The sequence below is a fragment of the Salmo salar genome, chromosome 10, assembly GCF_965601325.2.
Source record: "Salmo salar chromosome 10, fSalSal1, whole genome shotgun sequence".
Classification (NCBI taxonomy): Eukaryota; Metazoa; Chordata; class Actinopteri; order Salmoniformes; family Salmonidae; genus Salmo; species Salmo salar.
The window spans coordinates 38,357,501-38,372,500 of NC_138300.1; the positions used below are offsets into that span (position 1 = coordinate 38,357,501).

Genomic DNA, 15,000 nt, shown 5'->3' on the forward strand with positions numbered 1-15,000 from the left:
GTGTGTGTATGTGTGGGCGTGTGTGTGTATGTGTGGGCGTGTGTGTGTATGTGTGGGCGTGTGTGTGTATGTGTGGGCGTGTGTGTGTATGTGTGGGCGTGTGTGTGTATGTGTGGGCGTGTGTGTGTATGTGTGGGCGTGTGTGTGTATGTGTGGGCGTGTGTGTGTATGTGTGGGCGTGTGTGTGTATGTGTGGGCGTGTGTGTGTATGTGTGGGCGTGTGTGTGTATGTAATTGGAATGGGGGAAGAAATGCCACCAGCCTCATCTGCTTCCTTTGCCAGGTGGTCACACACACAAACACACACACACACACACACACACACACACACACCACACACACACACACACACACACACACACACACACACACACACACACACACACACACACACACACACACACACACACACACAACACACACACAACACACACACACACAACACACTTTCATGTTCCATGTTTCTTTCTTTGTATGGAGCTCATTTTGCTGGCATTGTAAATCTTTCTGTCAGTAATGTGAGAAGTTTGCTTTTGAAAATGTGTTGTGTGATATTAGGATGTAATGGATCCTTCTCTCAATGCCCTCGCAGCAGTATGAGCATGACATCTCTCAGGAGTATTACAGCTGGGCTTTGTTTCAGTTCGGCTTGAGAGAGAGAGGGGTTGTAGATGCACTGTACATGCTGCTGTTACCAGACCTATGTTCAAATAATATTTGCAGTCTATGGTTTATTCTGTGCTAAACGATCACTACCAAGCTCAAGGAAACAAAGAAATGCATGCTGTTTTAGTTCAGCTTGACTGACAGACATACATGAACTGTACAGGCTGCATTAAACAGGTTGGAAGTGAACGACCAGAGAGGGTTATTCTGCATTCAGTTGAAGCACCACTCAGTCATAAGCAATCAGTAGTGCCACGCTCAAGTAACACAGGAATGCACTCTCACTAGCTCCTTCAACTCAAGAAAATATGCTTTGGATAAAAGTTTGCAGCAATAACACCCCACACACTGGTTGACTCAACATTGTTTCCACGTCATTTCAATGATTCAACGTGGAATAAAAGTTGAATTGACGTCTGTGGGACACTTCTTGCACGGTCTTTAGCTTTATAATAGCTATTTTATTCGTTCAGACAGGTTGAGTTTGAACTAAAAATGAATGCTGTGTTCCTTTTAAACTGCTTCCCCTCAGAAACCAGATTAACACTACAGCTGGTTAGAGAGAGTCAGTATTCATGTTTTCCAACAAATAACGACTCCTCCATAGTCAGCAACACAACCTAACCTGAATCCCCTTCTCCACCCCCAACTCTCTGTCTCTCTCTTCTTCCCTTTTGTTCTGGCGCCAGGTGAAGTGGGAGAGAGGGGGAAGGTCTGGCTCTACCTGTGTAGAATAAAACCTGTCAACAAACCCTCCAATTGGCCAAGGCCTCTTACAACCCATCCCCCAAAATGCTGTCTGAAACTCAACACCTGTGACATCATACTAGGGCATTGGCTGTGGCTGGGCTGGCCTGTTCAGAGCTCAGTGGGTATTCAGTTGAGAGTGTCTCAGGAGACATCGAGCTCCAGTGACCCCAGGCAAGACTCCCAGGATTCAGTGGAATCTCTACGGACGGTGGCCAGTTCACACAGCACAGCAAGGAGACCAGGCAGCGGCAGGCAGTTAGAGAAGCTCCAGCCAGAGGAGTTAGACTAGAGAGCAGTTCATTTGAAGTGCTGCAACCTTCCTTCTTTCCCTGCTTCTTTGCCTCCACCTGTAGCGGCTAGCCCCAACCACCCAGGCTATTTCGCACGCTCTCGCTCTCTCTCTGGGACTGCAGACTGACTGAGGTTTTATGCTAAAGGACTAAAGGATTTTGAGTGGAATCTTTTTGTATTTTTTAGGAATAACAGCAGCTACGGCTTTATATCACGAGTTATAAAGACTATCATTTTCCTGGTGACTTTCTTTCACTGTGTATTTTTCAGTTGGGCCTTGAAATAGGTAAGTGTGTCTCTTCACTGCGCTTTGTTTTGTTGTTCAGAAAATCGATTTTATATAGAAGAAGTGGTCACGTAAATAATACTATGGAAAGTTGGTCTTCTGTATAAAATTAGTTTTTATAAGTATTTGCTGTACAGAGGTTAATTTAGATGAATTTGATATTTTGTGGTTAAAGCGATTCTCACAGTTTTCTAGGTGTTACATTATCTACAGCCAGATTTGTCTTGTTTGAATGGAAAATTCCAACCTCAATTGTTTCCGTCCATTAACAAAGTACCCCCACCTGTTCAAAGTAAACACACACACAAAGCAATCACAGAATGTTGACTAAAAGCCTATGGCCTCTCATAGTTGTTGTTGGCCTGATCTACCAGTACTACGGTGAGTCGCCCAGTTGACAGTTTGTGTGTGACTGTGAGCATGTAGAGGCTGGGGGCCTGTGTGTGTTCTCCACGAGGTCCCCGTCTCCCACCGTAATCTCAGTATACTTCACCCAAGGCCAGTATCTATATTTTGCCTGTCGTTTTTTATGTAACAACCTCAGTTTTAGAAAAGAAGCTGTATTTGTATCACAAGTGAGCATTATTGCAGTAGTAAAATGAAGAATCTGTAATAAAGCTTCATATTGTGACTGGATGAACATTCTCAAGATAATAAATCAAGCCATAATTTTCTTTAATGTTCAGCATGAAAATAATAAACTGTAAGTGGCTTAATTAGTCAATCAGTTTTTTTGTAAATGGATGTGGGTTGTTCCACGAAATCACGGAATGAGTGCCTTTTGCGTCCCTGTGTTTTTTTAAGTAGAAATTGTGCAGTAATTATCAATTTCAAAAGCCTGTTATATTAAATGACATGCCCTTTAATCTAGACCACATGAAAAATTCAATAAATCCGTTTTTTTTATATGATTAAAGACTTGCTAAAGTGCCAAAATGTTGCATTTTGTCATGTCCCGCTATGCATCCATTGTGACTTCTAGGAAGATTTTAACCCACTTAACCCCAACGTTTCTCCAAGTTTTTATAGTCATTGTAAAGCCCTAGTGATGTTCTTGCTCTGACGTAGTCATTTCTGAAGATTATTTCTGATTAGTGATTTATTTTAAGGTAAAAAAACAACAACCTGTCCCTCATCTTAAGGTCAACCCTGTTACGTGAACTGAACTGTCATTTTAATATGGTGAAACTATTCCTTTTTAAATATTATTATTTTAGAAACATTCACCATCTAATAGTTAATGATAGTGTAAAAGCAGGTGAGCTGGTTCTACTCTTTTTGGCCATTTTCTGGTGTTTTGTGGTGGAAAACCGAGCGGTCAATTATAACAAGTCAACCCTGTTACACATAGACAGGCTAGAAATGTTTGAACAATTTCAATGAATTTGTGACGCTTGCAATCAATTGCCCCTCCCTGTTGCACACAACAAGCTTCCATTCCCCCTGTCACAAGGGGATTCATGGCTGACTGAAATGAAATCGTCAACCATGTTACGGTCAACCATGTTACTTTATTTGAAACTTACTATAGTCCTTTTTTTACCTCTTGAGATGGGAGAACTCATTTTTTTATTAAGTTTGAACATGTTCTCTTTATGACAGAATGTTTAAATTTGGTAAAAAATAAAATAAAATAGTCATCAAGTTACAGTACTCAAAAGGCACCCAATTGGTGGAATGACCCTTGTAGTAAAATAAAAGGACAATATGAATGTTCAAGTATGAATTTCATCCTTATCTTAAAGAAAATAGTCCAGTTTCTATGAACTCATGAACCCACCCTTCTTTCATAGTTAGTGCCATAGCCGCGGGAATATGTTTGGGGATGTTTTTTGTTGCGCTACACGGTCCGCTATTCGGTCCGCTAATACAGGACTAATAAAGTCCTGCAAAAAAAAATATATAGAACATTTTTTGTGATTTTTAATTTTATTCAGATTTGTTTTCTGCAGCACCCTCAGCACCCCTACTTCCTGCGTCTATGGATAGTGCACTACATCAGAGATAGCGTGTCTTTTGGTGAGCATGTACTTAAACCTGCTCACCTAAACAAGCTGTCTGTCTTGCTTTGTTCACCAGAGAGCTAGGAGCCTCTCAAGGGAGTGATTACATTTCAGCAGCTAGGCTTATGGTTATGTCCCAAAAGGTACCCTATTCCCTATGTAGTGCACTTCGTTTGACCAGGGCCCATAGGAAATAGGGTGCCATTTGGGGTACAACCTACGTCTTTCAACCAGACTATTGTCAGCAGGCTAATCCCACAGTCCCTCTCTACTGTCGGTTAGTCATTCATTTACAGAGTCACCATTTACCTCTTGGTGGCCTACATGTTGCTACACCTCGCTCCTATTCATAATGACACTGTGTGTGTGTGTGTGTGTGTGTGTGTGTGTGTGTGTGTGTGTGTGTGTGTGTGTGTGTGTGTGTGTGTGTGTGTGTGTGTGTGTGTGTGTGTGTGAAAGTAGCAACAAGAAAGGAAAAGAGACAACAAAGCAGGTGGCCCCTAGCTAACAGAGAAAGCAGGTGGCCCCTAGCTAACAGAGAAAAGAGGAAAAATCCCTCAATAAAAAAAAGATTCCAGACAGGCAGTGGAAAACTCTAACCTGCTACTCTGTCTCTCTCTCTCTCTCTCTCTCTCTCTCTCTCTCTCTCTCTCTCTCTCTCTCTCTCTCTCCTCTCTCTCTCTCTCTCTCTCTCTCTCTCTTTCTCTCTCTCTCTCGCTTTCTCAATTAAATTCAAAGGGCTTTATTGGCATGGGAAACAAATGTTGAAATAGATAATAAACAAAAGTGAAATAATCAATAAAAAATGAACAGTAAACATTACACTCACAGGTTTCAAAGGAATAGACACATTTCAAATGTCATATTATGGCTATGTACAGTGTTATAATGATGTGCTAAATATGGGTTGTATTTACAATGTTCTTCACTGGTTGCCCTTTTCTTGTAGCAACAGGTCACAAATCTTGCTGCGCTCTCTCTTTCTCTCCAACTCTCTCTTTCTCTCACTCTCTCACTGTCTCTCTTTCTGTTTTTCGCTCTCTCTTTCTCTCTGTTTTTCTCAGTCTCTCACTGTCTCTCTTTCTGTCTTTCTCTCTCTCTCTTTCTCTCTCTGTAACCCCTTTCTCCCCCTATACCAGCGGCTCAGACCTTTCTGCCCCAGAATGACCAGCTCAGATTGGGGCTATTGTTAGGGAGCTGCTAGGGGTCTTCACCTTATCACTTTCTCCCTCCCCACCCATATGGTCCTATGACCTCTGCATTCTGCTCTTTATGAGTTGCTGCAGGGTGGGTACTTCAGGGCAGTAGTCTTTTACTGCCCCCACCTTCTCTAGTCACGTCTCCTGAGGTCCTGTGTGCCTCCTAAATGGCACCCTATTCTCTATATAGTGTACTACTTTTGACCAGAGCCCTATGCACCCTTAGCAGCGGTGAGAAGAAACTATATGGGCCCTGGTCAAAAGCAGTGCACTATATAGGGAATAGGGTGCCATTTGGGACGCAGACCGTGAACCCCCCCACACACAGCCCCCCATCTGCCTCTCTCGTCCACCCTGGCCCCTAGTCCGGCGCCATACAGCAGGAATCTGAGAGGAGGCTTTGCTGTGCTCACGGCAGGTTAATTGCATTTCAGATTCCTCCACTAATGGAGCTAATCCCGCCTTTGTGTAGTCTTCAGCTCCAGATCTGTGCTGTTTGCTGTGTCATTGTATTGTAGCAGGTATTCATTGATTATTGTTGAGGCTTTGTAGGCTATGTTCTCGTTCTAGTCTTGTTGTGTTTGGTGTATATAGTCCTCCACAGGGTTGTTAGTGAGTGCCATCACACAAAGAGAGACACTTATGACTTGCACACAAAAAGATTTATACACACACACACACACACACACACACACACACACACACACACACACACACACACACACACACACACACACACACACACACACACACAAACACACATATTTTTGTGTTTTGTTCTTGTTCCATGTTATGTTTGGTGGATGTTTTCCTTCACAGGGGTTAGTAGGTGTGGCTCAGTTGGTAGAGCATGACGCTTGTAATGCCAGGGTCTTGGGTTCCATTCCCATGGGTGACCAGTATGAAAATGTATGCACTCACTACTGTAAGTGAAAAACACTTGTGACTTCCACAGATACATAAGTAAGGACACACACAACACACACATAGGTTGTAGCCTGGGGTTTCAGTCTAGCATTTTACCACATTTGAATGTGGATCAAACACATTTCTCTGTAACACTAGTCATTTGGTTTTCTTATGAAGGCAGTCTTTCTGTTTGTTTCTCTGCTCTTTGAAGTTTGGATTCAAAGTCCTGTCCCGCCTTAGAAGAAGAGTTCAAAATAGATGAATTTAATCACTGTTGGATTTTCTAGCTTCAGTTATTTAGGGTGTCATTCATGGATAGTCTGCGTCCCAAATTGCATCCTATTCCCTATATAGTGCACTACTTTTGTAGTCAAAAAAATGTTTTGTGCTTCAAAAGCAGTGCACTATGTAGAGAATGGGGTGGCATTTGGGACGCAGGCACTGTCTGACTCCTTCTCAGGCAACTTCAACTCTGTGTGTGGCCAAATGTGTGTGTGATATGTGAAACATAGAATTTTCACCCAATGCCATTTTGAAAAAGTGAATCTATTGCTCTTGTCTTGTCTGAAATGACAGCCCCCCATCTGGCAGTTGGACACACCAATTAGTGATGATCCGTCTCATGCTTGTCATGTATGATCTATCTATGTTCTTTTTATGGTCTATCTATGTTCTTTTTATGGTCTATCTTTTATAAACTAGTGTTCGTCCCCATTCTAAACCACAAAGGAACCCGTTAGTGTACCTGCAAGGTAGTGAACCCGTGAGGCTATAGAGTGCCTACAGGAGCAAATGCTCATTTGATGTTGAGGCTATCTGAACTCGCTTAACTCATTTGCCTGAAGGAAAAATGGTTTTATCTCCCACGTCTTGACACTGATATTGATATGGAGGTTAGTATCAGTGTATAAGGGATCCTCTTCATCATGTCTCCCCTCCACTTCATTTCCTCTTCAAGTCTGTTGGCTACTGGGGATCCTCTTCATCATGTCTCCCCTCCACTTCATTTCCTCTTCAAGTCTGTTGGCTACTGGGGATCCTCTTCATCATGTCTCCCCTCCACTTCATTTCCTCTTCAAGTCTGTTGGCTACTGGGGATCCTCTTCATCATGTCTCCCCTCCACTTCATTTCCTCTTCAAGTCTGTTGGCTACTGGGGATCCTCTTCATCATGTCTCCCCTCCACTTCATTTCCTCTTCAAGTCTGTTGGCTACTGGGGATCCTCTTCATCATGTCTCCCCTCCACTTCATTTCCTCTTCAAGTCTGTTGGCTACTGGGGATCCTCTTCATCATGTCTCCCCTCCACTTCATTTCCTCTTCAAGTCTGTTGGCTACTGGGGATCCTCTTCATCATGTCTCCCCTCCACTTCATTTTGTCTTCAAGTCTGTTGGCTAGTGGGGATCCTCTTCATCATGTCTCCCCTCCACTTCATTTCCTCTTCAAGTCTGTTGCCCACCTCAGCAACAGGAGAGACCTTGAAGTATCTTTGAAGTGTTGAAATGAAATGTGACGTGACGGCCCAACCTGTGGGTCGACACACAGTCCGCAAAGTAACCTGAATACTGCGTCTAGTCTGGCTCTACCGGTTCACTGCCCTAACTGGACATCTGTAAGCCCTGGCTATGTCCCAAATGGCACCCTATCCTCTATATATTGCACTGCTTTTGACCAGAGGGCTGGTGCACTACAAAGGGACTAGGGTGCCATTTGGCATGCATACTAGGCTCCATCCAGAGAGAGGAGGAGGAGTCCTGTCCAGACATGCCCTGTGAATGCAGAGAGAGAAGGCTGTGATGACAGGATTTGTGTCCTGAGAGAAGACAGACATTCTCCATGCTCCATGTTCACTTCACAAGCCTTGGCAGATGGCAAGCGTGACAATAAGGTACTGTATGGGGGAAGGAGATGGATTCCTTTATGTATGATTCATGTGTCCTGAAAACCTTCTCTGACTTTTCTCACAGTTGATCAAATGATGCGTGTAGGCAAAGCATTTTAGGCTATTTAGGCTTTATTTGACTATTATTGAGAGCTAGCAAGCTACATTGAAGCAGAGCAGAATCATGTATTTGCTTATTGATGATAGCTATAACCAGAAGAGGATTGTGTTAATATAATGCATATAGAATGCAAATATAATGCTGATCCTGGCGCCAATGGACATGTTGAGTGACAGAGTGCCACGGCTGAGCCACAGGCTGAGAGGGACCTGCCTCTGTAATGTGACACATGTCTCCTGGAGGGAGTCCGTGAGAGAATGTGTCACCCTGTGTGTGTGTCCATGCGTGTGTGTGCTGTGACCCTTCACGTCTCCCCGATAAGTCCCTGCTACGCCCAACCACAGCCTGAAAGACAAGGGGAATTAGCAGAGTGTGTATTTAACAGTGTTTATTAACCCAGTCAAGTGTCCAGCTGTCGTTGAAGGATATGTCACCTAAAATGCCATGTTGCCTGGCCCATGGAACTAACAGCTGGCCAATCAAGGACCTAGATTTGGGTTTGTCACCTGTTAAATCTACTTCAATCAGGTAGATGAAGGGGAGGAGTCAGGTTAAACAAGGATTTTTAAGCCTTGAAACAATTGAGACATGGATTGTGAATGTGTGCCATTCAGAGGGTGAATGGGCAAGATAAAGAATGTAAGTGCCTTTGAACAGGATATGGTAGTAGCTGCCAGGCGCATTGGTTTGTGTCAAGAACTGCAACACTGCTGGGTTTTTCATGCTCAACAGTTTCCCGTGTGTATCAAGAATGGTGCCCCACCCGAAGGACATCCAGCCAACTTGACACAACTGTTGGAAGCATTGAAGTAAACATGGCCAGCATCCCTGTGGAACGCTTTCGACACCTTGTAGAGTTCACGCCCTGATGAATTGAGGCTGTTCTGATGGCAAAAAGGGGTGTAATTCAATATTACGAAGGTGTTTCTAATGTTAGTACATTCAGTGTACTAACATTAGCATAGGGGACAGATTAGGATGTGACACATGAAAGGAAAACCCTTTGTTACCGATTACAACATTGCCATAGGGGACAGAATCATATTTGATTTCAACACTTGGCGTCATTTACATTAGAGACATGACTTTACATGCACACACCAGAAACATACTACTCCAATCTGCTCTTGTTTCCCAGTACAAACCTGTTTTCACATACAGTAGGCGTATGTCACAACGCACACTAGCAACTCTGTCTAAACAATATGTGCATTGTGTTTCCTTAGTCACCCATCTAATGCTGACAGACTGTTGCCTTATGTAAATCAGCCTTGGAACAGAAGCCTTTAAAGTCTCTCTCTGCGCTGTGTGTGATGTGGTCCTCCTAGTCACTGCTGGGCCCTGTGTTTCTATCCCAGCCTTCCTGCACAGCGCTACACTGCAGGTTAAAACCTAGCTCTCTCGTTGGAGTGGCTCGCCACTGTGACGTTAGCCCTGTTCAACCCTGGCACATTATAATTGCTTCTCTTTTGTTATCAGGCCACATGATCTGGCCTCAACGCTGTTTGTGTTTAATGAATAACAGAAATATAATGTAACACACTGATTTATTTGGCACCAACACAACATTGATTTTCCTTGATTTGGTCCCAGTCGTCGCTGTGCTGCTCTGTAGCTCCACATGGCCTTGTTGACTCTGGAGTGTACATCCCAAATGGCCGCCTATTATCTACATAGTGCACAACCTTTGACCAGAGCCCTTTGGGTTTCATTTGGGACACCTCCATGGCCTGAGGTTAAATGGTTTCTTTTGCTGGGTTCTGTGTTTAAACAGGACAGAGACAGAACAGACCACTAGGTTGTAATAACACCGTTTCAGTCCATTCTTCACAATCAACCGACTTGATTACGCTTCCTAAAAAAACATTGGATTCTGGTTTCTTTGATTTGATTATGTTTTTGGTTTATAGAGATATATTTTAAAATCCCAGAAGATAACACATGAATGTATTATACATCACTTATTTCAAACTGGTCCTCAAATTCACTTCTTCCTAATTCAGATATCCAGCATTATAATAACAAAAACGAGTGCAGAATGTCTACTCTATTTTCGTTAAGAACTTGAATGCGTCCAAATTCTACTTCTTGTGTTTTGCTAGGGTTTCATTTCTACTTTATCTCATTGTGTAGCTGCAAAACTCATATTTGGGGGCGGTTTGTGTTGATCTAAATTTGACTTAATTTCAGAGCCTGAGAGCAATGTAAGTGCTTGGAATAAATTAGTCAGAAAGGGCTCATTATTCACAATAATGTATTAGGACGTCATGATGTCAGACCTGTAGAATGAATCTAGTGATTGATATGATTGGTGATTGATGACTACAGCCGCTAATAGTATTCCGTTAATGTATCAATGCTTTCTGAAGGGCACTTCCTGTTTCTATGCTCCAGCAGTCAGCTGATTGGCTGACAACTAGTGTTCTAGGTTTTGTCCTAAATGACACCCCATTCCCTATATTCCCTCTGGTCGAAAGTAGTGCACTATGTAGGGAATAGCATGCCATTTGGGACTACCCAGCAGCCCCTATGGCATTTGTAACCCAAAAGACTATAAACCTGTCGAACAGCTTGTGTCTGTCCGTCTCCCTGAGCTGGTGAGCGGATCCGCTGCCAATCACCCATCAACGTACATGTGTTCAACAGCCTTTACCAATCCCCTATCTGATATGGTTGTTTAATTCAAGGCACTTCAGAGTTAGACATTTTCAATGTTGTAGCTATGCACTTCATAGGAAGAAGAAGCATATGGAAGGGAGTGATATGTCTCAAATGTATGTTTATTTATTTTCCCTTTTGTACTTTAACTGTTTGCACATCGTTACAACATGGTATATAGACATAATATGACATTTGAAATGTCTCTATTCCTTTGGAACTTTTGTGAGTGTAATGTTTACTGTTCATTTTACATTGTTTATTTCACTGTTGTTTATTATCTGTTCCACTTGCTTTGACAATGTAAACATGTTTCCCATGCCAATGAAGCCCGTTGAATTTAATTGATAGAAAGATAAAGGGTAGTGCGGGAGAGAGAGATAGAGAGATAGAGAAATAGATGGAGAGAGACAGAGAAATAGAGACAGAGAAAGGATATCATGATGGCAGACGGTACTGTAGGCAGAAACCTAACATGTGTCTGAAGAAGCACAATGTTTTGTACACTATGTAGGTAACTGATAGTCTGGGAGTGTGTAAATCCTGTCTGGGCAGCATTGATAGAGGGCCAGAGCCAGAGCTTTGAAAAAGAGAGAGAGTGTATGTGAAAGAAAGGAGAGATGAGAAGGGTTGAGCTGTCCTCCAGGGAATACAGGGCTCTGTTAGAGCAACATCGCTCTCATAACCCCGGTCCCATAAAACGGATTTCACTGGCTACTCATAAAAACCCTGTTACCTCTGAATTCCTTTTCTTCATCATTTATCAATTATGTTTTGGGTTAAGTGAATGGTGAATTTAAGCTCTGGCGAATGCAGCAGTAGAAGCAGACTTGATTCTCCTAATTCAGCTACAAGCATAGAGTACTGCTCAGAGCCTCAGAGAGTGCTGGCCCACATCATCTTTGATGCATTTTTCAATGGCTTCACCAACTCTGAACTGCTCTTATCTCTCTGGACTTTGGAGCAGCGTGCAGAAAAGGCAATCTGAGACCTAATAAACCAGAGCTCTTAACAGGAAACTAAGGCTGGACTAGCAAAGAGGATGGCAGGAACCTCTCTCTCTCTCTCTCTCTCTCTCTCTCTCTCTCCTCTCTCTCTCTCTCTCTCTCTCTCTCTCTCTCTCTCTCTCTCTCCTCTCTCTCCTCTCTCTCTCTCTCCTCTCACTCTTGGTTAATTCACCCTGACACTGTGTAGCTGCATGAGTTTGTTGCTTTCCTGAGTAAAATCACATCTGCATCGAGTTTGCTTTAATGATTTCCTAAAATAGGTACATCTCAAAACAATGTATTCATAGTATGTACATTAGGACCAATTCCTCTGCTTGAATTGCAGTAGGCCAGTTTGTTTGATTTGCTCATGATGAGGACCTCTACATTGTTATTGATAAACCTTTCCACCGTGGCATAAAGGACCAGGATGTTATAGCTTGTGATTATAATAGAGTCTCTTCAATGACATTGAGCTGCTTATTGCTGTGTTGTCAATGGAGACATTTTAATAGAAACGATCTTGAGTGTCCTCTCCTCTCTGTAATTATTCAAGAGTTCCAAACATCAGACATCATGTAGGATACTGTATCTGCAGTAGAGTGTCAGTAGAGTCGTGGGGTTCTGTATCCTGCTTCCCTCTCTGCCTCCCTGCCTGGCTATGTTTAAAGTGTTCTGTATCCTACCTGCTTCCCTCTCTGCCTCTCTGCCTGGCTATGTTTAAAGTGTTCTGTATCCTACCTGCTTCCCTCTCTGCCTCTCTGCCTGGCTATGTTTAAAGTGTTCTGTATCCTACCTGCTTCCCTCTCTGCCTCTCTGCCTGGCTATGTTTAAAGTGTTCTGTATCCTACCTGCTTCCCTCTCTGCCTCCCTGCCTGGCTATGTTTAAAGTGTTCTGTATCCTACCTGCTTCCCTCTCTGCCTCTCTGCCTGGCTATGTTTAAAGTGTTCTGTATCCTACCTGCTTCCCTCTCTGCCTCCCTGCCTGGCTATGTTTAAAGTGTTCTGTATCCTACCTGCTTCCCTCTCTGCCTCCCTGCCTGGCTATGTTTAAAGTGTTCTGTATCCTACCTGCTTCCCTCTCTGCCTCTCTGCCTGGCTATGTTTAAAGTGTTCTGTATCCTACCTGCTTCCCTCTCTGCCTCCCTGCCTGGCTATGTTTAAAGTGTTCTGTATCCTGCTTCCCTCTCTGCCTCTCTGCCTGGCTATGTTTAAAGTGTTCTGTATCCTACCTGCTTCCCTCTCTGCCTCCCTGCCTGGCTATGTTTAAAGTGTTTTGTATCTTGTGCAGAGTGGTGGGGAGATAGGTCTGTTTCCTCCCTGACTCCCTGCCAGGCTATGTTTAAAGTGTTTTGTATCTTGTGCAGAGTGGTGGGGAGATAGGTCTGTTTCCTCCCTGCCTCCCTGCCTGGCTATGTTTAAAGTGTTTTGTATCTTGTGCAGAGTGGTGGGGAGATAGGTCTGTTTCCTCCATGACTCCCTGCCTGGCTATGTTTAAAGTGTTTTGTATCTTGTGCAGAGTGGTGGGGAGATAGGTCTGTTTCCTCTCTGACTCCCTGCCAGGCAGTCAGGTCGGCTGGGTTAAGATTGCTGTTTCTCCTGGCTTTGTCTAACTATCATGACTGCTGCTGCTTCCCTCACACAGGCTCTGCAGGGACACAGGGAGAGAGAAGTAGCTGACCAGTAGCTGTTCAGGACTGTGTTTATTAACCCCGACCAGGATGTCACCTGTGTTTTATGTTCATTTCTATGCTCTAGTGTTATTGTGTTTCCATTAGGAGTGAGACACTAATCATTGAAGACTGTTGCTTTGTGAGAAGGCGTTGAAGTTCACCGTTAGCCATTATTATGAAAATGCCAGTTGAAAAGCATCCAGGGCCTTGCCTCAGAGCAGGTCCGTTGGAGCCATGGCACAGAGAGAAACAGGTGCCGGCCCGCATAGATGGAAGCCTTTTGAGCCTTTTGGGTAAAACACTGAGGTCCCTCTTTCGTAAGGGTCTTCAATGCCTTTTCATATGATCATATATTCTCAGCTTGTCTCTGCTGCCTTTACACTCACATGAATCATTTGCTGGAAGATGACAGCATTGGCTGTGACTATTTGTTTGTTGCCGGCTTTGACACAACATCCTCGGCCCAGTGTCGGGCTGTGAAGAGGGGGCTGCTGGGTCAGTGTCGGGCTGGTGACAGAGGGGGCTGCTGGGTCAGTGTCGGGCTGTGAAGAGGGGGCTGCTGGGTCAGTGTCGGGCTGGTGACAGAGGGGGCTGCTGGGTCAGTGTCGGGCTGTGAAGAGGCGGCTGCTGGGTCAGTGTCGGGCTGTGAAGAGGCGGCTGCTGGTCAGTGTCGGGCTGTGAAGAGGGGGCTGCTGGGTCAGTGTCGGGCTGGTGACAGAGGGGGCTGCTGGGTCAGTGTCGGGCTGTGAAGAGGCGGCTGCTGGGTCAGTGTCGGGCTGTGAAGAGGCGGCTGCTGGGTCAGTGTCGGGCTGTGAAGAGGGGGCTGCTGGGTCAGTGTCGGGCTGTGAAGAGGCGGCTGCTGGGTCAGTGTCGGGCTGTGAAGAGGCGGCTGCTGGGTCAGTGTCGGGCTGTGAAGAGGCGGCTGCTGGGTCAGTGTCGGGCTGTGAAGAGGCGGCTGCTGGGTCAGTGTCGGGCTGGTGACAGAGGGGGCTGCTGGGTCAGTGTCGGGCTGTGAAGAGGCGGCTGCTGGGTCAGTGTCGGGCTGTGAAGAGGCGGCTGCTGGGTCAGTGTCGGGCTGTGAAGAGGCGGCTGCTGGGTCAGTGTCGGGCTGTGAAGAGGCGGCTGCTGGGTCAGTGTCGGGCTGTGAAGAGGCGGCTGCTGGGTCAGTGTCGGGCTGTGAAGAGGCGGCTGCTGGGTCAGTGTCGGGCTGTGAAGAGGGGGCTCGTGGGTCAGTGTCGGGCTGTGAAGAGGCGGCTGCTGGGTCAGTGTCGGGCTGTGAAGAGGCGGCTGCTGGGTCAGTGTCGGGCTGTGAAGAGGCGGCTGCTGGGTCAGTGTCGGGCTGTGAAGAGGCGGCTGCTGGGTCAGTGTCGGGCTGTGAAGAGGCGGCTGCTGGGTCAGTGTCGGGCTGTGAAGAGGCGGCTGCTGGGTCAGTGTCGGGCTGTGAAGAGGCGGCTCGCTGGGTCAGTGTCGGGCTGTGAAGAGGCGGCTGCTGGGTCAGTGTCGGGCTGTGAAGAGGCGGCTGCTGGGTCAGTGTCGGGCTGTGAAGAGGCGGCTGCTGGGTCAGTGTCGGGCTGTGA

At 45.2% G+C, this 15,000-nt stretch overlaps 1 protein-coding gene across 20 annotated transcripts in view; it reads left to right on the forward strand.

The window, feature by feature from the left end:
* The window catches only part of ptprfa (protein tyrosine phosphatase receptor type Fa), a 370,905-nt gene that overhangs the window by 98,722 nt on the left and 257,183 nt on the right, over positions 1 to 15,000 (forward strand). For 18 of the 20 annotated variants that reach the window (XM_082956978.1, XM_082956976.1, XM_082956981.1 and 15 more), the window contains exon 1: positions 1,511 to 1,993. The exons of 1 other annotated variant lie outside the window; for it this stretch is intronic. The gene's annotated coding sequence lies outside the window, so the exon portion shown is untranslated. Of the gene's footprint in view, positions 1 to 1,510; positions 1,994 to 15,000 lie in introns of those variants that run through there. One more of the 20 variants, XM_082956993.1, reaches the window with a different exon arrangement.